The sequence below is a fragment of the Vicugna pacos genome, chromosome 27 (assembly GCF_048564905.1).
Source record: "Vicugna pacos chromosome 27, VicPac4, whole genome shotgun sequence".
Lineage (NCBI taxonomy): Eukaryota > Metazoa > Chordata > Mammalia > Artiodactyla > Camelidae > Vicugna > Vicugna pacos.
The window spans coordinates 24,385,752-24,411,364 of record NC_133013.1 but is presented as its reverse complement, the minus strand read 5'-3'; the positions used below and the strand labels follow the sequence as shown (position 1 = coordinate 24,411,364).

At 35.2% G+C, this 25,613-nt stretch overlaps 1 protein-coding gene across 11 annotated transcripts in view; it reads left to right on the top strand.

The window, feature by feature from the left end:
- The window catches only part of PEAK1 (pseudopodium enriched atypical kinase 1), a 197,749-nt gene that overhangs the window by 50,236 nt on the left and 121,900 nt on the right, over positions 1–25,613 (top strand). The window contains exon 1 of one of the 11 annotated variants that reach the window (XM_072950952.1): positions 9,085–9,151. The exons of 9 other annotated variants lie outside the window; for them this stretch is intronic. The gene's annotated coding sequence lies outside the window, so the exon portion shown is untranslated. Of the gene's footprint in view, positions 1–9,084; positions 9,152–23,903; positions 23,972–25,613 lie in introns of those variants that run through there. One more of the 11 variants, XM_072950950.1, reaches the window with a different exon arrangement.

The following is a 25,613-nucleotide window of genomic DNA, read 5'->3' as shown; positions in this document are numbered from 1 at the left end:
GAAATGACTTTATTATGCCAAAAGGGTAGATTTAATAACTTATTTATTAGTGTTGAAGAAAGTGACAATTCTATAAAATATAATTTTTGACCCTCAGCGCTTGGTTTGTGGCATAGTTTTTGAGTCCTTGCTCCTTCATTTAACTCTATGGAAAGGGGCAAGTTTTGGAAAGAGTGCAACTTAATTTCCTTTCCATTTCATTCCCCTACTATTAATTCATTCAGTATGGATACCATTTGACCATGATAGACCTTAACCATTGTTATGTGCTGTAACCAATGTATCCATTTAAAAATTTGATTTAAATGAGTTTTATATTAAAAGTATGCTAGTTCTGGGTTTTATATTGACTTGCCACAAATGTTAGCGAACATGGCTTTGGTTGGTCTTGCTTCTTTTTGATAAGTTTTATTTGATGTGATTCCTAATCTGAGCTAGTTGTGAAATGTGCTCCCCTGGAAAATCACCTTATAATCATTACTTTCTTCCTTTCATCCCTTTTGAACCAAGGCCTCTCATAAAGCTAAAAGAGTTTGTGTTATTAAATTCTACTTTAGTATTTTGTTAAAAAATTAAGAGAAGCGTCTTGCACAGTGAGGGTATTAATTTTTGAATGAATGAGGTGTACTTTTGCTGTGCTGATGTGGTAATTCATGTTCTACCTCTAGACAACTTAGGATGAGGCCTGGCCACCAGAAACACCAACCACATGATTAGAATGTTGGGACTTCTGGCCTGTCTGACTTCTGGGGAGGTGGGGGAGGTTTGGAGCTTTAGTTCAATCATGTGGCTGGTGATTTAATCAATTCTGCCTATGTAATGAAACCCTAATAAGAGCTCTGGACACCGAAACTCAGTAGAGCGTCTTGATTGGTGCGCACAGTGGTGTGCTAGGAGGATGATGCACCCTGACTCATGGCGAGGGGCATGGGAGCCCTTCACTGGGGATCATCTTAGACCTTGCCCTGTGTGTATCCTTTATAATAAAATTATATTCGTGAATATAGTGCCTTCCTGAGTGATATGAGTTGCCCTAGCAGATTATCAAATTTAGAGGATCATAGGAATCCCTGAGTTTGTGAATTGCAGGTGTCCTGAAGACCCCTGATGTGTGGCTGGCATCTAAAGTAAGTGCAGTCTTATTTGGGATAATCTCCTTTTGGTTTGTAGGTTCTTCACTAATTCTGAGTGGTTAGTGCTAAAAGTGAGTTGCAGTACACTCATTTAGAATCGAAACAGAATAGTGGTACACTTGTTATAATTAATGAGCCAATATTGATATGTTATTATGAATGAAAGTCCAAAGTTTGCATTAAGTTTCACTCTTTATACTGTATACCTTCATGGGCTTTGACAATTCATGATGTCATGGGTGTACCATCATAGTGTCATACAGAATGGTCTCACTGCCCAGTAAGTCTCCTGTGCTCTGCCTATTCATCCCACCCTCTCTCGCTCCCAAACTCCTGATACCACCACTCATCTTTTTACTGTCTTTATGGTTTTGCCTTTTTCAGACTGTCATATAGTTGAAATCATATATTTTGTAGACTTTTCAGACTGACTTCTTTCACTTAGCAATATACCTTTAAGGTTCCTCCACGTCTTTTTGTAACTTGATAACCCATTTATTTTTATTGCTGAATAATATATCATTGTGTGAATTTACCACAGTTTATCTATATTTACCTGTTGAAGGAAATATATCTTGATTGCATCCAGGTTTTTACAATTACGAATTAAACTGCTAGAAACATTCATGTACAAATTTTTTTGTGAACGTTAGTTCTCATATCAGACTGCTTTTGCTAGATCATATAGTAAGACTAAGTTTAGCTTTGTAAGAAATTGCCAAACTGTTTTCCAAAGAGATTGTACCCTTTTGCACTCCCACCAGAAATGAATGAGAGTTCCTGTTTCTCCACATCCTTGCCAGCATTTGGTGGTGTCAGTGTTTTGAATTTTAGTCATGCTGACAAGTGTGTGGTGTGGTATCTCCTTGTTTTCATTTGCAGCTCCCTAGTACCATATGATGTCGAGCATCTTTTCATATGCTTACTTTCTGTGTGTATATCTTTTTTTGGTTAGGTGTCTTTAGGTCTTTTGTCTGCTTTTTAATCATGTTTTTTGTTCTTATTTTTGAATTTGAGATCTTTACATATTTTAGATAACACTGTCATACCAGGTTTGCTTTTGCTAATATTTTCTCCCAGTATGTGGCTGGTCTTCAGCAGTGTCTTTCACAGAGTAAAAGTTTTTAATTTTATTGAAGTCCAATTTAGTTTCTGTATTACTTGGATCATGCTTTTGGTGTTGTATATAAAAACTTATCATCAAACCCAAGGTCACCTAGTTTTTTTCTTAGGTTATTTTCCAGAATTTTTATAGTTTTGTGTCTTACATTTAGGTCTGTGATCTATTTTGAGTTAATTTTGTGTCAATTTTGTTCTTGTTTTTTAAAAAATTATGAAGTATTTGAAACATACGGATAGCTATGAAGACTAATATAATGGCCAGTATATAAAGTGCCTACCAGATGGCTTGGTAAAATATTAACATTTTACTTTATAAGTATGCAGATTATAAAATAAATGTAGTTGAGACCTCTATGAATTCCTCCCACTCATCCCTCTCACTGTCTCAGAAGTGTTCTGTAAATTTGGTATTTTTCACTTATATGCATGTTTTTACACTAAATATTTGTGTATTACATGGTATTTTTACATGTTTTAAAATTTCACATTAACAACGTTATGTACATTACATGTATTTCAGCAACTTATTTCAGAACTCAGCGTCATTTCTGTGATTTAGAAGATTTTTTTTTACCATAGGAAAGAATATTTCTTTTAATTGAGAGCAGTTGAGTGTTAAAGAATTAATTTATTAAGTTATAATTTTATCTTGGTTTCCTATATTAGTATAGACAGACTTAGTTCTGACCTACAGGTTGAATTTTTCAACCCTCACACCCTGTATCTTTAAACTTTATCATGGGATGTGTATTTTAAAAGTTTACTGAATTGATTCTAGAAAGCTATTTTTTGTTCTAGTAATTTTCTTCTGGTGTATGTGGGGGTGGTTTTTAGAATACACACACAAGGGTCATTAGATTATTGATATGGTGTTCTGCAGCTTACCCTATTAAGGATACTCAACAGAAGCCAGAAAGACTTAAAATTATTTGAAATGTGCAGGTTGTTGGAGAGCTTACCTTTTATGAATTTCTTTCTGGGGGCTCAGTTTAAGTTGTGGATTTTCTTTACTATAATCATCAATTTCTGAAAGAAAGCACCATTTCTAGAATAAATCAGAAGATCTCTACAATTCAAAGTAGAGGTAAAGCTGTAGCTTCCTCCCCCAACTTTAGGAAAGTTACTTGATTTTGCTTGGTATGGGTTGGGTTGAACCAAATTATTTATGCTGATGTATGCAGCAAGTTTCATCCAGTCAAAGCAGAAGCTGTCAGATCTTCGTAGAATTTTCTGTGGCCTAAATTAAATCTGCATCACACAGGAATGCAGTTTTTAGAGAAGGCTGCTCCCTTTGTCTACTGTGTTGATTGTGCATGCCAACCTGTCACTGTTGATTTGATTATTGTTGCTCATTTTATATCCTTTGGTGTTCAGTTTGAGTTCAGTAGCAAAAACAAAAACAAAAAAAAACTTCTACTGTTTTGTACAGTTGAAAAATAATGACCTCCCTCTTCTCCCAGGATCATTTATTATAGGTTCCAGAAAGCTGTATAATGGCACTTCCAATCCGGATTATTTTCCTATTGATATCCTGAAGAATCTATTATAGTAAAAGCATCACTGGCAGATTCAGTTGCAATTTAATGAGAACAGACCAATAGACCAAGGGAAGTGATGTTTAAGTTCCTGCTCTCCCTGCTCACCTCTATTGCATGAAACCCTAAAAGTTTCTCCCTCTTTGTCCATTTCAAGATGAAATGTGTTCCAGGTTTTTTCTCCCCACCCCTTCTTCTGTTTAAGAGTGTGTTCATATTGGTGCTATACTAATAAAGGGATACTGATAAATGGCTTTTTCCTACTAAATTTTCTAGAGTTCATTTTCTACATGATGCGATGGTTTTAGATGTTATTTCATTCACAGGAATTGGTCCATGGTAAACATTTTGTAACATGATTTCTAAGGCAAGGATGTAAATTAAAAATTGAGTTAGTATAGATTCTCTGTGCCAGACTATAATGTTACTCCCTGTTTGGAGTATATCCCACTAAATATGCTCCACTTCTGAGGAACAAGAGCAAAGAAGAGCAACAAGTAGGGAGTTGACAAAGTGGGAGGTCTTCTTCTTGGAGTAAAGGGTAGTCAGGACCAGAAAGACTGCAGGTTGGGATATGATCATTAGGAAAGAGAAGAAAATTATCATTATTCACAGGTGACACAATGGTCTACCTAAAAATCTAAAAAAAATTACTTTAAAACCCATCTGAATTAATACTAAGTTACACGGTTACTTACCAACAAAGCATACCAAAATCAGTGATTTTTCAATATTCTAGTAATGCCTAGTTAGAAACTGTAATGGGAAAAAAAGTCCCATAAGTATTTAGAGAGAAAAAACTAAAAAGTACAGAAATTATTTTAAGAAAACTTAATTTTATACCAGAACATAAAGAGACTTGAGTAAGTAGAGCAAGGAAACATGTTTCTGGGTAGGAAGACTCAGTATTATAGGGATTATTTCCAAATCCATAAATTTAATGCAATTCTAGTAAAAATCCTAACCAATTTTTTTGATTCAGAGTTGGAGTGGGTAGGGGAATTTAACAGATTTTTTCTGAAGTTGACCCAAAAGAATAAATTTAAGAGATAATTTTTGAAGGGATAGCGCTATGAAGCTGGAATTGCACTATCATGTATTAGAAGATTTTTATTACCTTGCAATAATTAAAATCATATGATAATGACTAATAACAGAACAAGCTACAGTTCTGAAGAAAGATACATCAGTGTATGATAATGATATCATTTCAATTCATTGGGAGAAATAATGAATTGGTGCTTGGAAAATTGGTTTAGAAATTGGAAGACAAAAAGTTATAGCCATACTTCACATCATAAACTAAGACTTTGGGTGGATAAGATAGTGAAATATTCTTATAATGTCATAGAATTATTTGAGGAATTATGTATGTAAATATATGATCAAGTAGTGGAGAAAGCCTTTTAATTTTTAACATTTAAGAAATATTTCTTTATATGTATGTGTTACTATATATATATAAAAGGGAATAATTATATAAGCAAAAAGAACAATTACCCCGAACTCTATTCAATCAGAGACCACCGTTGATAGCATGTTGTCTGTATACAGGAGGGTTCTTTCAAATGTAAAATGAAATGAAGAAACCATGTATAAAAATATTAATGTGTCAAATACTCTTGACAAAATCAAAAGGCAAATATTAACAATGAACAAATACATATACCACATGATAAAAATTTAACACCTTTAATGCAAGAAGAACTCTCATCAGTCAATAAGAAAATGAATACCTGAATAGAAAAACAGGCAGCCATGAATAGGCAATTTGTCAAAGAAAACATAGAAACAACCAATAAACGTGGGAAATTGTTGTTCTCATTAGCAAACAAAAATTTTGAAGAGAAAACAAGGTATCTTTTTTAAAAATTGAGATAGCTTTTAAAATCTATCAGTTGCTAAAGCTTTAAAAAATTTATTTTAATTCTTATTTTTTATTGAGTGTAGTCAGTTTACAATGTTAGTTTCAGGTGTACAGCAAAGTGATTCAATTATACATACACATGCATATATATTTTTTTTTCCCAGATTCTTTACATTACAGCTCATTACAAGAAATTGAATATAGTTCCCTGGACTATATAGTAGATCCTTGTTTATCTATTTTATATATAGTAATGTGTATCTGTTAATCCCAAACTCCTCATCTGTCGTTCCCCCGACCCTTTCCCCCTGGTAACCACAGTTTGTTTTCTCTGTCTGTAAGTCTATTTCTGGTTTGTAAATAAATAAAATTTGTATAATTATTTTTTTTATATTCCACATATAAGTGATAGCATATGATATTTGTCTTTCTCTGTCTGACTTACTTCACTTAGTATGATAATCTCTAGGTCCATCCATGTTGCTGCAAATGGCATTATTACAGTCTTTTTTATGGCCGAGTACTATTCCATTGTGTATATATACCACATCTTCTTTATCCAGTCATCTGTGGATGGACATTTAGGTTGTTTTCATGTCTTGGCTGTTGTAAATAGTACTGCTGTGGACATTGGGGTGCACGTATGTTTTCGAATTAGAGTTTCCTCCAGCTATATGCCTAGTAATGGGATTGCTGGATCATAGAGTAAGTCTATTTTTTGTTTTTTAAGGAACCTCCATACTGTCCTCCATAGTGGCTGCACCAATTTACATTCCCACCAATCGTGTAGAAGAGTTCCCTTTTCTCTACACCCTCTTACGTTTATTAGTTGTAGACTTTTGAATGATGGCCATTCTGACTGGTGTGAGGTGGTACCTCATTGTAGTTTTGGTTTGCATTTCTCTAATAATTAGTGATATTGAGCACCTCTTCACGTGCCTGTTGGCACGGGATGTCTTCTTTGGAGAAATGTTTATTTAGGTCTTCTGCCCATTTTTTGATTGGGTTGCTTGTTTTTTTTTTTATATTAGCTATATGATTATATATTAGCCACATCATTTGCAGATATTTTCTCCCCTTCTGTAGGTTGTCTTTTCATTTTGTTTATGTTATCCTTAGCTGTGTGAAGCTTTTAAGTTTAATCCCCACAAACCCTTTTTTGAAGAAATAGCTGTTTACACGTTGATGTACATATTTAATTATCTCTGGTGGGATTGCTTATGATTTGGTTTTTTTCTTTATACAGATCTGTGTTTTACAAATTTTCTGTAACTATTATTTTTAAAAATCAGAAAAAAATTTATAAGCAACTTTTGTTTTTGTGGTGTTTTCTCCCTTGATTTCAGAGTATTATGAACAGTTAAAAATCTAAAAGTTATATTTCTTTCCTTTAGTGTTAGGCATTCCCTTCTGTCTGGCGATAGAGACAGTGAGTAGGCCCAACCCTTAAATTAGAACCAAGATGCTAGTTTTAGCTGACTAGTGAAATGGATTGAGGAAGGAAATTACACCTTTTTTTCCAGCCAGAGAGGACTGTAGTCAGCATTTTCCCTATCATCCTTGTTTTCCTTTGTGAAGTAAACTTTTAGAAACCTGCTTTATTATACTTTTTATAAATTTAGTGCTGTAAGGACACATTTTTATTTATGTGTTCTACTCACCACTAATGCAGAATAACTCAGTGACAAAAACCACAATATAGATCAACAGAATGGTCATGTCTAGGTCATTCTTGCTAATAAATATGAGCTGTGTTGCTGATTTCCTGAAAATCATTTATACAGATCATTAGAATGTACCATGAATTTTCTCCTCTGACTTACCTTTCTGACTTACTTGATTATACCAAATATTAGAACACTTAGAAACCAACACTCTCGAATGTAGATGAGAGTTGTACTGATCCAGAGTGTGCTGATTGGCAGAGAGCGGGGGGAAAGACTGGAATTCAGATTTGGCTGTAGATAATCTGGATGATTGAGTTCTTAAGTAATACATCAACAAAACTCTTACTATCTAGAAACATAACTTGAGTTTTGTATTATTGGAAGAGAGTAGCGCTTGCTTTCATTGGCCTTGTTTAGTCCTCTAACATAACAGGAAACTAGGGATTATGACTTTTTACCCCAAGGAGCACCTCTCCAGGTGATGCAAGGAGCACGGTGGCCAATGTAAAATTTTGTTTTGCTTTGTATTTTGATTTGAAATTATGCTTTACTACTAAATTAGAATTATGTAGTGGCACTTGTTTTATAAACAGCTAAACTATTACTTCATGGCTTGTTGGCTATACATTAATAAAAATGAATGCAATTTTTTTCATTTTTTATAGAAAAAGAGAAATAACTTTCATTTTAGATTATGGAGAAATTTCATACATGAACTGCTGTTTCTGTAGTCTAAAAAGCTTTCTATACCTCTTATATCTTTCTATACTTGTCAAGCAACTTATGTGGTAAATAAATGTTTTGGTACATCTGACTTATTTTTCTTTGTTTGCCTAATTGGCATGTAGATTTGTCAGTTGTTTTCCAGTGACCTAAAACTGGTGTTTTTGTTGTTTCCTGAATGTTTAAGTGAAAATAATTTATTTGTTTCAAAAACAACTATCTTGCCTATTATGTTTATGCTTTTTGAATTTTAAAATTACTTTTCTATGGATTTTGTGTGATATTGTGGAAAGAAAATAAACAGCCATCACTCAGATGCAGTTGAATCCCAGCTCTGCCACTGACTAGCTGCATGGATAGCTGTCAGAGCCTCAGTTTCCTCATCAGTAAAACTATATTATGGATTTATCATGATATGCCTCTAGCATTATGCCTAGTGTGTGGTGGTAGACGGCCAGTAAATTATACTTGTTCTTTTCTTTATATGTGTTTTAAATTTGGCTAGTGTGTCAGATAGAACCTTTGGTGATTTTGTTACAATGTAAGATAATTTTTGTGTAGAATGCTTTTGATACCAGTATAAAAAAAGAATGTCGGTTGCTAAGTTTGGTCTATATGTTGTTAGATCTTTAACTCAGGTCTTGCTTTTCAAATTGTTTTCAAAATGTTTAATGTGCAGTTTCATAGTATATTCAAAACATATAATTGTGCCAGATACCTTGCAAGTTCTCTGCCCTAGAAGCTTGTAAACATTGTCTCTGATCCCCACAACTGTGTAAGGTAGATACATTCTCTTTCATTGAAGAGGAAACTGAGAATCAAATCTGGAAAGCTTTTAAAAATGTGTATGTCATAATGGGCCAATAATTATGTGTTAAAACCCATATGGCATATTGTACACAGATCGTCTGCCATGCTGTTGGAGTGCGAAGACTTTGTTACATGACCAGAGTCATCTCTGCGGGACTGCAGAGTAGCGGTCGTCAGGAAGCTGTGAGGGAGTTGAGCCTTTGCTGTTAGTTGTGGTATTAAAGCATCCTTGAAGTCATTGTGAACTGTTACTGTCTGAGGGCTCCCCACCTTTTCCCATAATATGTTTATCAGGTAATTCTTTAATCGTCAAAGTGTATCTTCCATTCTTCCATGATTTTAATCATTTTCTCTTTGGCTTTTGTGATAACATTGTGGTTTTCCCCTTAAAACGGAATCTTTTTAATGATTCTGATTATATCAGAAGGAAAATAGAGTTTATTTTTTTGGGTTAGTATAGTGTTTTAGTTCTTCAGGATTCACATAAAAGAATCCAGTAACAATTTTTACTTAACTTTTTTCCTTTTAAATAGGAATATTTAATTATGGTCTTAGCGCACCTTGTTGTTGACGTGATTTTCTACTAATGTTTAAAATTGGTCAATTGTTACATATATTTATATATAGGTTATAAAAGGCAATTTGTTTCATATTTATTGCCTCTTATTTACAAGTAATATGAGTGTTAAAGAAATGCAGACAGTTGTTTAGACTACATTAGAGACAAGTTTGAGTTTTTATCTTATTGGCATCAGAATTTACAGTGTTTCATTGGATTGTTTCTTTATTTAACTGACTGGCTTCAGACCAAAGACCTCACAAACATGTTTTACAAATCACTTCCAAAATAGAAAGTTGTCACTTCCTCTTAGGAACTTTAATTTGTGCAGAAAATGTAGACTTTACCAGAAGGTTAACTGCTTCTGGCTCCTCTGTGGCCCTTTCACTGCTCATTTATCTCTTCTATGTAAAAATGCTTAGCAGCTCAGCTCCACCTATTCGCCACGGTCACACTAATTCAAGGGTTTTCAGAATGTATTTTAGCTGTTTGTTTTTTTCCTTTTTTTTTTTCCATATTATCTTCAGATTTCAGTCTACATGGGACTTAGGAACTGAATTCGATACATCACTGCTCTGCACCATATTGCCTTATAAACACTAGTGGGACAAGTTTGTCAGGCTTTTTCTGCATGGATTATGGGTACAGTAGTAAAAAATTATTTTTAGCCAGTGTGGAAAATACACCATGGATCAATTTAATAATGCATTTACTCAGCAAACATTTATTTAGCTCATATTCCATAACCAGGTACTAGGAGTACAGAGATAAATAAGATGTGATTTCTTCTCTCGAGGAGCTCACTGTTGGCCTCTTAAGTCTTAAACTATGGCATGAAGAAATAAGAGCTCAACTTGCTAGTCACAGTAAAGTAAAGTCACAATAAAGTCATTTGACTCCTGGATGTGAAAAACAATGAACTGTAGAGGCAAGGAGCGAATTGTTGGGTGTTGCTGTTCTGTTTTATTCTGTCTAGAAAAACTTGGAAAGTAAAATTTTAGTAAACAGTGAAATTGTTCTCTATAGGGTTTGTGGTGGTTGTTAAATGTTTTAAAAAATATTTCCCCAAAGGCCTACTAAGTGCAAGCATCGTGCTCAACTAGGGATATAAAATGTATGCGATAAAGTGTTTTATTCTTAAGGAGGACAGTGGGATGGAGAGATATATGTGTGTGTATATATATATATACACATATAAAATTACTATATGGACATTTTATTACCAAATTTTGTACCAAGTGATTTCTCTTGGTTGCAGTGACACTAGAGAGTAAGAAGAGATTAGGGTCAGGAGGTCAAAAGTCTCTGCTAACTGAGGGAGGCAGCCATTCCTGCTTAGGAGAATCTTTCAAAAGTTCTTCTTTACTTGTTACACCTTGTATCAGTAATTTCAGTGATTACCAAGGGAAAAAGAAAACTTATAAAACATGAGAATATTTTTGTGACAGAGAGGCATTTTGGTTATCATAATAAAACCTCCTATATTGGCCCTGCTTTGTAGTTGACCCTTTAAATATATTTCTTATTGGGATCAACTTTCCATTTTGCAAATAAAGAGAAGTGAACAAAGAAAGAATAAAGGACTATCTATAGTGATACTGCCAAAAATGGCAGTCAGTGTGTTCTGCTCTAATTGGGTGCACCTGTAAATTCGGTGCTGGATGGCCCATAACATTAGGAGAAGTCACCTTGTGCAGCAGAACTGCTATTTGAGAGGGCTTGATGTACAAAATTAAAGAACGGAGGTCTGCAGGAGATATACCTCTGATATTTTAATTTCATTTCTTGGCTAGGTGAAGTAGTTGGTATTATCCTTTCTTATTCCTTAAAACATCTTAAGAAAACAAGAAAACACTTCAAAGAGCCTTTTATCTCTCTGCTTTAGGTCTGCTTATTAGCTGAGGGGTACTTTTCATTAGTATCATGACCTACTTCTGGAATCCTATGCACCCAACAAAGGTTTCCTATCTGGACCTGTTTCGGTTCCCTTTATTTTACTTAGGAACTTTCAAAATTAGTTACTAACACTTTGTTTACTTCAGAGATAATAGTTTCAGTTACTAAGTATACGCTTATTTTTCCTATTTGTGATTTTCTCTGATATACTTTTCTTGAAATTAAGATGTTTAGACCACTCAAAAGATTGAAAGTCATGAGTTTTATAGGTAGTACTTGGGTATGCTTTTTTGTTTGTTTATTTGTATCTGTATTTGGGACAAATTATTGCTCACTTTCCATGTGCTAGAATTTCACCTGCTAAAGACAAAGAATAATTTCTCATCTTTTCTGTAAGAATAGTTTAAAAGGTAAGTCTAATTTATCTTGAGTGATAAAGTACTAGTAGTTCATTAGAATAAAATAGCTATTAAATTTCAAAACATTAGAGTGATTGTGATTACTGTTGCAGCTGGAGATAGACTTCTTTGAACCTTTCAGGTTATTAGTCTTCTTGGTTCTAGTGCAAAGTTTGGCAAAGCTTTACTTCTGAATTAATGCTTAAAGTTTTGTCATCATTGGCAAATTTATAGAACATTGACCACATTGTTAGGAGGTACCAACTATGACTGATTGGTAGTAACTGCCTAGAGTATCTGTTAACAATTAAAAGCCTTGGGGGGGCACTTAGAAAGGATTGGTGTAATCTATGAACATTGGATATGACCACAAATTGGGAAAGAGAGAGTGGAATTTGTGTTACGTGTGCCATGTTAGCCAAACCCGTAAAAGCACCTTTGAGTAGGTATTTAGTCCTGCTTGTAAACAAATAGGAGTCACTCTCACCATATCCCTTGTCAGAAAATCATCCTCTCTTTATTTGCACACTGCCAGCGAAGAGCTCACTGCCTGCCTGAGATCCCATCCTGTTGTTGGACAGCTCTGTAGTGTCATATTTTTTCCAATCAAGTTATTACTCTGTATATTGAATGTTCACAAAAACCTAATATGAGGGGTTTCTGCCAAGGGTAAATTATGAGATTTTTTTTTTTTTGGTGTCATTTATCAACTGTCTCTTTTGCCCATTTGAAAAACTTTTCATTTCATATTGGTTAGTATTCAAAACACAGTACAGAGAGTTCTTGTGTATTCTTCACCTAGTTTTCCCACTGATGACTTCTTACAAAACTGTAGTACAATAGAAAAACCAGAAAATTGATATTGGTACAATCCACAGATCTTATTTATATTTCACTAGTTCTACGTGCATTTCTGTGTGTGTGATCGTGTGTAGTTCTGTGCAGTTTTCTCACGTGTAGATTTATCTCAGTCAAGACAGAGAACTGTTGATGCCCACAAAGCGCTCCCTCATACTCCCCCTTTATAGTCACACCCAGTCTTCTCTCCCATTGCTGATCCCTGGCAACCACTAGTCTACTCTCCATCTCTGAAATTTTGTCATTTTGAAAGTTTTATATAAATGGAATCATATAGTATCTGTAGCCTTTGAGGTTGGCTTTTTTTTTTCACCCAACATAATTCTCTTGAGGTACAGCCAGTTGGCACATGTATTAGTAGTTACCTTAATTTTAAAAATCATTATTGATATCTTCTTAAGGCCACAATAAATATTTATCTAGCTATATGAATGACATTTAAAATATTATAAAAGTGATTAATTTAAACTTGTAGAGCTGTTAAATTCAAATTCAGTTGTCACACGGTACACGTGACATTTCAACTTTCACCACTGGTTGGCTGCCTGTTAGGGCTAATAAGAAGTGCAAGACTGATTGTCAGGAAACACTGATCTTCTGTTTCTAACCAGCCCTGGGACCACATGCTCATCATTCAGTCCTTTGTGCCACTTCTTTTGTGGCCAATGGCTGTCTGCCTGAGTGGGTGATTACGTGGATGAAATGAGACATAAAACTCAAAATATGAATTTTTCTATACTATGGCAAAAAAAATAAATATGTAAGGTGCAAATGTTAACTGTGGTTGTGTTTGGTATAATGAGACTGAAGATAAGAGGTGTTCTTTTTTTAAAAACTTGTCTTTATTTTCCAACTTTCCCATAATGAATGCATACTTTACCTTCGTTTTTCTGTTGACAAAAATAAGACATATTTATTAAAAATTGAAACATGACAGAGATATATACACCAGAAAGTGAAAGCCTACCGAAACCTCTCAGAGTTAACCGCTGTGAACTGCGTCATTTTTGGTTTTGTATGCATAGAGTAAGCTTTTTACTTATCATTATTGAAACAAAAATAAGAATTTCTTATGCACATTGTTTTACATCTTCCTGTTTCACTAAGGCATATGGAACATTTTTCTGTATCTGTACACATGAATTTAAAGCTATATAGTTTCTTTAATGTGTGTATGTTCTTTCATTTATTCAGTTACTCTTCATTGAGTGCCTTTTGAGCTCAAGACACCATGCTGGTGAAACTGTGATGAGTAATACATGAAGCTTACATTTTAGAGGGAAGACTGACGTTAATAATGATTAATTTCTCAATTGACTCTTTGATTACAAACGTGATATGCATTAGGAAAAAGCAGTATAGAGAGGTGTGCAAGTGCCTGTCAGAGGGACTCAGCCAGGTCTGGGATCCAGGGAGGATCTCTCAGCAAAAGTAACTTTTGAGCTAAAATCTAAGGATGGCTTACCAACAGAATTGGTAAAATATATCTCAGAGTGTTAATACTGTGGTGGTATTACAGGTGGCTTTTTTTTTTTAACGGACTATTTTTAAGAGCAGCATTAACTTTATTGGAAAGTGGAGAAGATGACATAGAGAGTTCCCATAGACCCTTCCCCACAAAGCACATACATGCGCACACACTTTACTGTGTCAACAGCATCTTACGGTAGTGTGGTACGTTTGTGGTACGTATTTAATAAGCCAGTATTGATACATTATTAACTACCCATTGTTTATCCAAATTTTCTTAGTTGTAACCCTAATATACCTTATCTGTCCCAGGATCCCATCCAGGGTACCACCTTACACTTAAGTTTTCATGTCTGTTTAGACTCCTTTGGGCTGTGACAGTTTCTCAGGCTTTCTTTACTATGGATGTTCTTTAGACAGTTTTGAGGAGTACTGGTATTTTTGTAGAATATCCCTCTGTGGGGATTTATCTGATGTTTTTCTCATGACCATACTGCAGTGTATTTTTCTCTTACTATTATTTTTCCTGGTTCTGGATTTCTCTCTCTTTTTTCCCTTAAGACCTCTGATAAACCAAATATGAATTCTGCCATGGCAAATATAAGTTGCGTCATTAAATCTATTTCCAACTGCCTTCCCCCTCCCTTCCTTCTCCTCTAGACCTCTTTCAGCCAGGGTTGGCCGCGTGACACAGTGCTGGGTAGGGAGATAGAAGTACAAATATCCTGGTAAGGGCTTTCTTTGCAAAATCAAAAGTCAAAACCCGGAGAGAGAGGTATCTTTGGGTTCTTCAGCTTTCTTCCTATCAGGAAAATAGAATTGATACCTGGATGTTCAGCATGAATTTGAAAGCAAATGCTAGGGAATGCACTGTAGGGCGGTAGAAGGAAACTTGTTCTGTGATAGCATTGCTGACTTAGAGTTGAACCATCCCAGCTCCAGACTTTTTATTGCCTGAAATGAAAAAGAATTCCTGTGTGTTTACTATTTTTACTGGTGTTCTTGTAATTGCTGCAGCTGAGCACACAATCTTAGCCAATTCATATATCTGGGTAGTTGACAACATTATTATTTATTTAAGACATGTTTGTTGAGGACCTACCATGTGTAAGGCTCCATAATACAGGACAAAAAGAGAGGAATTCTGCTGATATTATCTCTGCTCCCATTGAACCCAAGTTTAACAATGGTACGTAGAATAGGATAATCTAGTTGTATGAGTAACTGTGATTAAAAACAGAATATGGTAATATTTGTTATTTCCTTGGTCACAGTTACCCATCATCTGCCACTTTAATTTATCTAACTCTGTTCTCTGTATCTGCAAATGGTTTCATAGTTTACCTAGTTCCAGGGCAGAAACATGAGATTAGTCCTAGTTCTTTCCTTTTCTCTAACTCTCCACATCCATTTGGTTATCATAGCCTGTTTTCTTAGCTTTTAAATATTTTTGTCCCATCCTTTAAAATTCCTTTGCTCCTCTATTAATTGTGACACATACATTTCTCTCATACTATGACCCTCCATACTGGTCCCCTGGTCCCCCAGTTCATTTCTCTTCATACCACTGGCAAAGCAGTCTTTCCAAAAGGCAAGCTAAAATCTTGTTCCTCTCTTGAGTAAAATCATGTATTAACTTTGCATAGTCACTAGTGAAAAGTTCAAATTTTTTCTCTTGAAACCCCTTTGGAATCTAACCCTGCCTGGCCGTCCAGCTTCATCTTATGGAGTGTCCCCACATCCAAAACACTCCTTGGGACACATGACCTCCCAGCCCCGGCTTCATCCCAAACAGCCAGCTAACTCTGTCTTTCGTTTTCTGTGTCCTTATTTATCTTGGAATAATCCTTTAGCCAAAAATTATTATTACTCCCAATGCCTTTTAGTACTTTAAGACTTACAGCTGATGTTTCAAAAGACCTTCTCCAATTCTCCCTATATCCTTCTCAAAGATCCACTGTACTCAACCTCTGTTATCACGTAACTTAGCTGCTATGTTTGAAGTATCTTTAATTCGTCTTTCGATTTCCACGACTACCACTTAATTTGTTCTAGACCATCTTCATTACCTGTTTAGTGATCTCTCTGCTCTACTTTGGTAACTTGTGAAATAAATTATTTATCCAGTGTCTAGTGATCTTTTCAACTCCAGATCTGATCATTATGGCCTTGTGTTTAAAAATCCTTCCCTGATTTCCTAATGATCTTTGGCTGCAAACTGAATGCTGACATGGCCTGTAATGTACCACATAGTTAATTCCTGCAAACCTACCTCTCTAGCCTCACTTGTTTTCTTTTTGTTCTTTAAACATATTCTGTTCCCTCTCATCTCAGGGCCTTTGCACGTATTATTCTTTTATTTGAAACTTTTATCGCTTAGATCTCATCCTTTACATCTTAGCACTTCCTTAGGATCTCTCCACCCAAACCTAGGTCAGAGTCCCTTGTTACATGTTTCACTTACCCTGCCTATTGCATAAACTTGTAGAATTGAGCAAGGCGGAGAGCATATAGTTGCATTTAATTTTCAACAGTGATTATAGCTCCTTTCTTTAAAAGTAGCTGTTCTGCATCCACCATTCTAGAAACCTTCATTCCTTGTATACAAACTACTCATTTCACTCTTCCCATTAGATTCATGTCCTGCCTGGACTTTATGATCAGTTCATTAAGTGTGGCTCCTGTCAGCACTCTAGATTCTTTTGCTTAAAACCTTTTTTTACAGCCCACACCATTTTCCCCTCCAATTTTAAAGTTTTGGTTTGCTTTGTTTTTCATGTTTTGATAAGAAACTCTTAGAGAAAGTTAGCAATTGCTTGCTTTGTTCAGAAAAGTTCTGAGTAACAAAAACTCTGCTTAATTGGGTACTATGACCAAGCTAGGAGCATAAAAGATCTTAAAAGGAGTGATTTAGGGTCAGCATTCTATTTCTCACTGCTCTGACCCCCAGGCCCAAACCTTTCAGTTAGTGCTTTGTGTGATTTCATGAACTGCTGACATTCAGATTTGATCATAATTTAAACATATATTGCAAAATCATAGACTCAGGAATTGAAAGAGGCTTTAGAGGTCATTTAGTTTTAGTCCAACCATCTCTCTATTCAATGTAATTTGGTTTCTGAGTATTCTCTATCACCCATGTATTAACAGACTGACTTTTATACAAGGAACCAAAATCTGCCTCCTTACAGTTTTTGTCTACCAGCTTTAATTCTTAGCACTGTTCGTGGTATGACAGCTCGTGTATTTGAGGACAGCCATCTTGTCATCCCTGAGTAGTTTTCCTCCAGGAAGAACAGCCCCAGTTCCTCGTATATCTTAGTTTAAAGTTCTTTTGTCATCTTATTTGAACTTAAGAAATTTTTATTTTTGAATGTTTTAAATTATTTACCACTCTATCCCCTTTCCATTAGTGTAAATAGTAAAGGTGATTGCAAATAAAACAAGTTTATAGGTATTTATGGCAAATGCAAAATATACAAAAGCAAATTAGTTGAGAGAACCTGTGAAATACAATTGGGTGTTTAGCTTACAAATCAGCAAAAGCTATTTATCCAGACTTTTTTGGGTGGAGACAGGGGACATTTGGGTGATAGAAACTGGTATCAGTGATGACTTACCTGATGTGTGATCACTTCTTTCCCTTTATTACACCATTGTATTTGCATATCTCTGTCATTTTCAATCTGTGATCAGTTGCTCCATTTCATAAATACAGTGTATCCAACATTTTGCCACTCAGGATGTACAGACTTATTTTTCTGGAGTGGTAAAGGTGGGGTTTATTTGTTTGTTTTTTTTTCCTTGCTGGAAAACTCACTTTCTACCATGAATTATAACTTGTGACATCCTTAACGTATCATTCTTCCTTTCTGTGCAAAAATACAAATTTACCAGTTGCTGCCTGAATTAGGAGAGTAAAAAGTAGTGGTGGCAGCTGAACTTCCTGTGAAACTACACAGGCTTGAGGATGGTTTGTCAGGAATTTCTAAAGTTTCTCTTTATCTTACTCTGGGATAACACCCCCACAAATGAGAGGGGACATATTCATCTTTAGTAATGACACATGCTTGTGCCTTTCTGATCTTTTGCCACTCAGGTGCTAAAATCTAAAATATTAATTGCAAGTGAAAATTATATAATGACTTTATTTCCAGCAAAAAATGGAAAAGGAACATTCTCCTCCTTTTACCTGATGTCTGTGGTTTTATTTGTACCCCTGAACTGAAACATTTCAAATTGAATTGACATCTGAGGTGCAGCTTTTTCTGATTGGTTTTTTGGTTTTGATTTTGTTTTTTAGACAGTAAAACTTTTTTTGCATGATATCATCTTGTTGACCCAGCTTTGAGCAAAAGTTTCAGTATTAATATTATCTCCTTTAGTAATCTAGCATTTTTTCCTTCTTCCTCATTCTTACATTTGTCGAAAGGTATAGGACCAGAAAAGGTCCTTGTGTAACATAAACAAGCATTTAATTAAGGGGTAATGGCTATGGTACCAGGGGATGTGAAGTCAAACAGAGACGCTTAATCGGCCACAAAAGCTATTTACTGCTGCATAAACCTCAGTGCCCAATGTCATAAATATTGTTATTGTTCTAGGACTTCAGAAAAGCAATGAAATATCAAAACTGGTTTTTCTCTACTCTTAAAGTATGGAAGGTTTTCCTCTTAATAGAACTTTGTGATGAAGCTAATATTTGAGAAAAGCATACATACTTGAAGTTTTCAAGAAGGGACTTAGATACAAATGAGGGGTATGTTGAAAATGAAGCAAGATGTAAAAGGTTTTCTCTCTATTAAGTCTGACGTTATACTGAGAAGTAAGTCACATAATATTGCCATGCATTTATTGAGCGCCTACTGTGGGGCTTGGGCTAATAGATGATTTCCGTATGTTATCTTTAATATTCATACTGTAAACTGAATTGATTCTGGTTTTAGGTTGAGGAAACAGAGGCTCAGCATGTTTCTGTCTGATTACACCTGGACTTTCTCCATTACTTCAAACTGTTTTTGAGATGAAAGCCGTGTTAAAATAGTTATGTTTTCATATTAATTCTGCTGTATAGCCAATAGTATACCTGAAAAGTTAAGTTGTACTGTGTTAATTCTGAAACTTTTAGCCTTTTATTTATTCCATATTCAACATATCTTAAGCCGCTAGTGTATTCCTAATACTTGCTAAGTAAGAATTGTGAGGGCTGTGACCAAGTAAGAAGACTCAGTGTTTTCCCCTCAGAAACTGCTAAATATTTTAGCCTTATTCACAGAAAATTTTAAAGTGGAATCAAGGAGAACAAAGTTCTTGTTTTCAGTATTTTGTGACTGTTTGCTAGACCCCTCCAAATTGTCCCCGTTCTGTTGAGATGGGAAAGTGCACACAAAAGCTAAACTACACAGTCCAGCAGACACCTGTGTGATCAGCTTACAAGGATGAGTGAGGAAGGAGTTCGTAGTCTGGTTAAAATGCTTTGATAGAGGGGAAATCATGTGCAGTGAGAACCTAGGGAAGTAGTTAGCATGAGACCTCCTGAAGCAGGAGACATTTTACAGGAAGATTGTCATCTGAGCCAGGGCAAAGAAAACCTGGTTAGTACAGAATCTAAGGGGAGGCGTTTGTTAGGATTCGGACATTTTATTAACTCAAATGTTTATATCTATCAGTAGCTTATACTGTTCTTCCTTTCTGTCTACTATGGTTCTGTAGATCTTGTATTCCAGTAATGTTTTCAAAAGGACCCTATGTTCTTTGTGAAAATGACAGCAATAGAAGTTAAAAAGTTTGGATTGTTGATGTATGTTTAAGAAAAATTGCCGATCATCATGTTCAGTTCCCTCGTTTTGCACACAAAGACGCCACGGCCCATATAAGCTGTGATGTGCTTAATGTCAGATACTGTAAGCATCAGACCTGGGACTTGGCTTGGCTTATATAGTCTGTTTTCCATCCCGAAGCTCTAGTTGAAAAATGCATGAAGGTTAGTAGTAGTTTGATACTTAAAAATAATCTGTATTTCTTTTTATTGTTTTTCTTCATTGATTTTGGGAGAGAAGTTGTTGGAGAAATATGAAGTAATGAAAATATTCATGATGGCATATGGATAATAATTTAGGTACAGCATGTGGGACCTTTACTTCAGAAAGTTCAGCTTTCTGAAGTGGAGCCGCTTCATTTCTGAAGGTGTTTATGTACATGCCGTCTTTATAATGTACAATATAGTGTGAAGATAGTGAGTTGAATAAGAAGCCTTATCATGTGAAATAATATTGGCAGTAGAACTTGTAAGCTTAGATTTATTCATGTATTTTTCCTTTAACTGGCCCTTTAACCAAAGTGAAATTGATGGGAAAAGCATGAAGTTACAGAGTTTGGAATTGGGATGCCTTTGTTTGACTGTGATTATTATAATGTATTTCAGCCTTCAAACTTGAGTCCTGGGTGACAGAGGAAGGCAGCTGAGACATAAGAAAATGCCAGAGAGACGAAATAATCTTCAGCTAGTCTATAAAAGAATGATTAAGCAGTTCAAAATGTAAATGCCAAATGCTGTCACACAGCCATTTCCTGGAATTTTAAATGGTCATAACTGCTCTTTTTGTTGATCTGGAAATGCACTTCAGTTCTGAAGGGCATAAGGAAGTATTGGGTGTCCACTGTCAGCTTCCTTCTGGTTGCCTTACCCAGGAGACAGAGTGTGTTCAGACAGAGCCTAATAATATTTGAAAAACAATGTGAATGATGTAAGAGGAAAAGTAAAAAGTGCCCTCAGAATTTCCATAGTTAAGTCCAAGGGAGGGTTTAGACTTGAAGTATTTAAGAGTTCTTACTGGTTCCATTACTTGCTCCTTTAAACTCTTCCTGATCAGTTATTCCTTCTCTTCACTTTTCTTAAAAATACTCAAAAGAAATCTAGGACCAGAAAGAGAAAATGGCTGAGCGAAATGCACATGTTCACTACAGTTACAATTAGAGCAGGACAGGTGATGTCATGTGTCTTTGCTCATCTTTTGTACTAGTGTGTATCTTCCTAGTGAGAATAACCTACAGTGTATGTAAGATTTCTGAGTCCCTTCCAGGTTCTAAAACTCTTACCAACACCCTCACCTATTACACTGATCTGAGTCCTTCCATTTTTCATTTTATTCTACCCTATCAGTCATATTAATTTCCAGAAAAATGTACGTTAATTGTCAATTTCTTTTTCTTTTAGGGGGCCCTTATCATATATATATATATATATATATATATATATATATATAAAATTGAGTCTGAATTCTGGTTCTAACTGCCTTACTACCCTTCTTTAAGAATCTTCCCCTTTGAGCATTTTTGTTGATTTAATATCCTTCAACTTTGCTATGTGCACTCTAAATTGTTCATGCCTCCTAAAAAAATTTTGTCAAGTGACTTAATTTCTCTGGACTTTAGTTTCTTCAGCCTTTTAAGGATAATGGATTTAATGCTTTTCTTTGGCCTGCCTTGTTGCCAAGGGTGGGAGTGGAAGTTTAGCTTCCTCCTGGGTCCTGCTGGCACAGGGGTTAGGGAGGGAAGGGAATTGAGGTGCCAACTAGCACCACTTTGTGCTGTCTTGTTCTACCTCAGTGCTGCCCAGAAGGGTGTAAGTTTAGCTTTTTTGGTGGGCCCTTCTCATACCAGGGAAATACAGAGGAGGGACAGTTTTTTGGAGTACGGAAAGAGCGTTGACTGAGAGGAAGCTACCAGTGGTGAGGAAAAGAGTGAAATTTTGAGGTAGAATTTATAGAATAACTTTATACCACCATTCTGCTGTCCTAAACTTGATCCTTGGCATCTTAAGACTTGTGGTCTCCTTGTGCAGTTTGAATTAAGAGTTTTAGAAAGGATAATTTTAAAAAGACCACTTAATCCATTATATTCCACCCAGCAGTCAGAGTCTGGGTAAGAAATACGATAAGGGACACTTACTGGGTCTCCTCGGGGTTGGAGTTAAAGATACAAAAGAAGCTATAGGACTTTTTTCATTAACAGTAAAGATGGTCAGAGGGCAAGCTTTTGTGACTTGACCTGAAATACTATGATTTTTATTCCAAAAAAAATTGTTGAAAATGTCTGTTCTCTCTTATTTTTCTAGTTCAATATGTAATCACTAGTTAACCAACAATACATCTTTGCTCCATATTTGTCTAGTTTAAAATTAAAGATAGCTAGAAACTCTGAAAACAGTTTGGTTATTAAACTACTTAAAATGGCTGAGTTTTCCTAAAAACTTTAAGTGGAAAACCTAAAGCATAGTAAAAATAACTACCTCTTTGGGAACCATGTGATTAACACTACCTTAAAAATTTAAAACTGTAGTGCTTATGTTCTTTGGATGATTGAAGTACCTGCAATATAGTAGGTTCAATAAATATTTGCCATGAAATGAATATGGAATAATTTTAAAAGACTGGCAAAGATTGCCATAAATTTCTCATTGAGAAAGAAGTACATGTATTACTCATATTATTTAGTTCTTGATCTCTCTCTGGAATGTGATATAAATGGAAGGTACTCATGTTAATCTTCAGCTGAAATCACATAGAGGGAAGGAAACCTAATCATTAAACAGCAAGATCAATTTCATTTTCTTTGCCACAACTTTTAAAATGTAGCACACAGCATAGCTGCAGTGGTGACTGCCCATTTTAAAAGGGACTTTTAAAATCTATTACCATTTGAGAACCTCTGTTACTAAATCTACCATGCTGCCAGTGGCTGGTGGCAAACTAAAGAGTGATTGATACAGTATATTGCCTGGTTTTCTTAGTTCACAGGAGAAATCCTTTCCAGCTCATAGATTTTTTTATATTGTTATATCCCTGTGGCTGCCAGAAAAATAAAACATTCTACCTACTTATAGGCAGAATTCCTCCTTTGCAGCTAATTATCTTTTTCCTCAGGCTATCTTCCCAAACCCTACCCAAAGCCAGTATTATGAAAAGATTGGTACATCTGAGCTTGTAAACTCTGAAATCTCTCTGTAGTTGGCCCATCCAGGTGCACAGATATCTTGGTTATAGAAAATGACAGTCTTGTCATGTAATAATGTCCTATGAGCTGAAATATAGCAAAATAGGACAGTATGAAATGTGAAGAAGAATATGGTAGAGAAGTTTTTGTTTTCCAAGGGAAAGACTCCTTTATCTTAAGACAGTCATTGAAGTACCCAAGGAGGGGGGCAGCAAGTACTCTTCTGCTAAATTTTCTTCTAGGACTTTCTGTGATTTTCAGTTGATTACCTGCTTTAAATATTCTGCACTTGTCCTGGTTTGCAAAATTTTTGTGTAAAACTCCAGAGGAAGTCTATAATCTGTCATAAATTTTGTTTTTATTTAAAGGCATAGATGAAAAAGAGAAGGTAACTTTTAACCATTAATATTTCTTAATAAATCAACTAGGGTTTTTTAGAAAATATCTCAACTAAAGGGCTCCTATTTTTTCCTTTAATAATCTAAATTCAATTTATTTGTTTTCCTTATAAGTATTAATTATCTGAAACTTAGTCCATACAGAAAACTAGGGCCAGGAGTAACTGAAAATTCTAATATACAGTAATGCTATTTGTTATAATGATATCCACTAATATTTGTTTATCCCTTGCAATGTACAAAGCACATATTCTTAGAACCCAGTGAATTTTGTAGTTTGTAAGGCAGTATCACTGGGACTTTTGAAGTAAAAACCTAGTACATTTCTTCTTTTTTTCATTCTATCTTCAGATTTCATGTGCCTACAGAGTTTAAAGCGTTGTCAAGACATCCATCTTACTGCACTAAAAGAATCCCTCATGAGAAATATTTTCACCTGCCTGGCCAGGACTGCTGACAGAGTGATTGAATTCCTCCAAGGAGGATGAGCTGTTGTGTCAGCTGAAGTGACATATGCTTTAGGGTCACAGCAGTCACAGGTGTTAGTACCACGTTACTTCACTATATGGCTAACAGACGTTTATAAGAACATAACATTTTTTATTTACATCTCAGAGTGACTTTGAAATTAGAATTTTTACTTCTCTTACCATTTGAAGCAGTGAAAATGTTGATTTTAACTAGCTTCTGTGAAATATATGCTTTTCCCTGTGAATGGCAGTGGTACTTCCCCGTAACATCCATCAGGTCGACTGCTCCAAGGAGCATTCACAGTCTGTGTGTATCCTCAGACTTAATTTTAGCAGATACAGGTCACACTAAACTCTTTCAAATTCAGTTTGATACCCTAACAGGGAATGACAGTGGAACATAGCCTGGACCTTTCAGATCTGTGTTTTTTACAGCTGATTAAGTCCAATTTCGGCCATTTTAGACTAGGCTGGAATTTTGATCTTTGATGTCAGAATATGACAGTGATTGATCTCCTGGGGCATTTTCTGTGCTGTAGTACCTGGTACTTTGGGCCAAAGATCAAAGTGTGTGTATGTGTGTCCATGTCTATCCCTCCTTCTCTTCCTCTATCTTGCCTTCCCTGCATTCCTTCCTTCTTTCTTTATATTATTGCCCCTTCTTGATGACATTTAGATTTTCCTCTTATTCCCCAATGGCTCATTTATTCCTCTTTCTCCACCATCTTTACCCCTCTTTTAATTTTTTTTCTGTTTTTTATTGTGCTGAAGTATATTTGGCATACAATTTATCATCTTAACCACAGTTAGTATTAAATACATTCAAAGTGATGTTGAACCATCACCACCACCCATCTCTGTAACTCTTCATCTTGCAAAACTGAAACTCTATACCCAGCAAAGAATAACTTCCTATTCACCTTCCCTCACCCAGTTCCTGGCTGCCATCATTTGGCTTTCCAACTCTATAATTCCAACTACTTTGAGTACCTTATATAACTGGAATCATACAGTATATATCTTTTTGTGACTGGCTTATTTCATTCGTCATAATGTCTTCAGGGTTTGTCCATGTTGTAGCCTGTTGCAGGATTTCCTTCCTTTTTTTTTTCCTTCCTTTTTAAGACTGAACATATTGCATTGTATGTATACACCTCATTTTGTTTATGCATTCATCTATCAATGGACACTTAGATTGCTGTCTTTTTTTTTCTTTTTTTTATTTCAGTATAGTCAGTTTACAATGTTGTATCAGTTTCTGGTGTATAGCACAATACTTCAGTCATACATGAATATACATATATTCATTTTCATATTCTTTTTCTCTGTAAGCTACTACAAGATACCAAATATAGTTCCCTGTGCTATACAGCATAAACTTGTCTATTTTATATATACCAGTCAGTATCTGCAAATCTCAAACTCCTGATTTATCCCTTCCCACCCACTTCCCCCCAGTAACCATAAGTTTGTTTTTTTATGTCTGTGAGTCTATTTCTGTTTTTTAAGTAAGTTCATTTATCTTTTTTTTTTTAGGTTCCACATATGAGTGATATCATATGGTATTTTTCTTTCTCTTTTTGGCTTACCTCACTTAGAATGACATTCTCCAAGGCCATTCATGTTGCTGCAAATAGCATTATTTTATCATTTTTTATGGCTGAGTAGTATTCTATTGTATAAATGTACCACAGTTTCTCTATTCAGTCATCT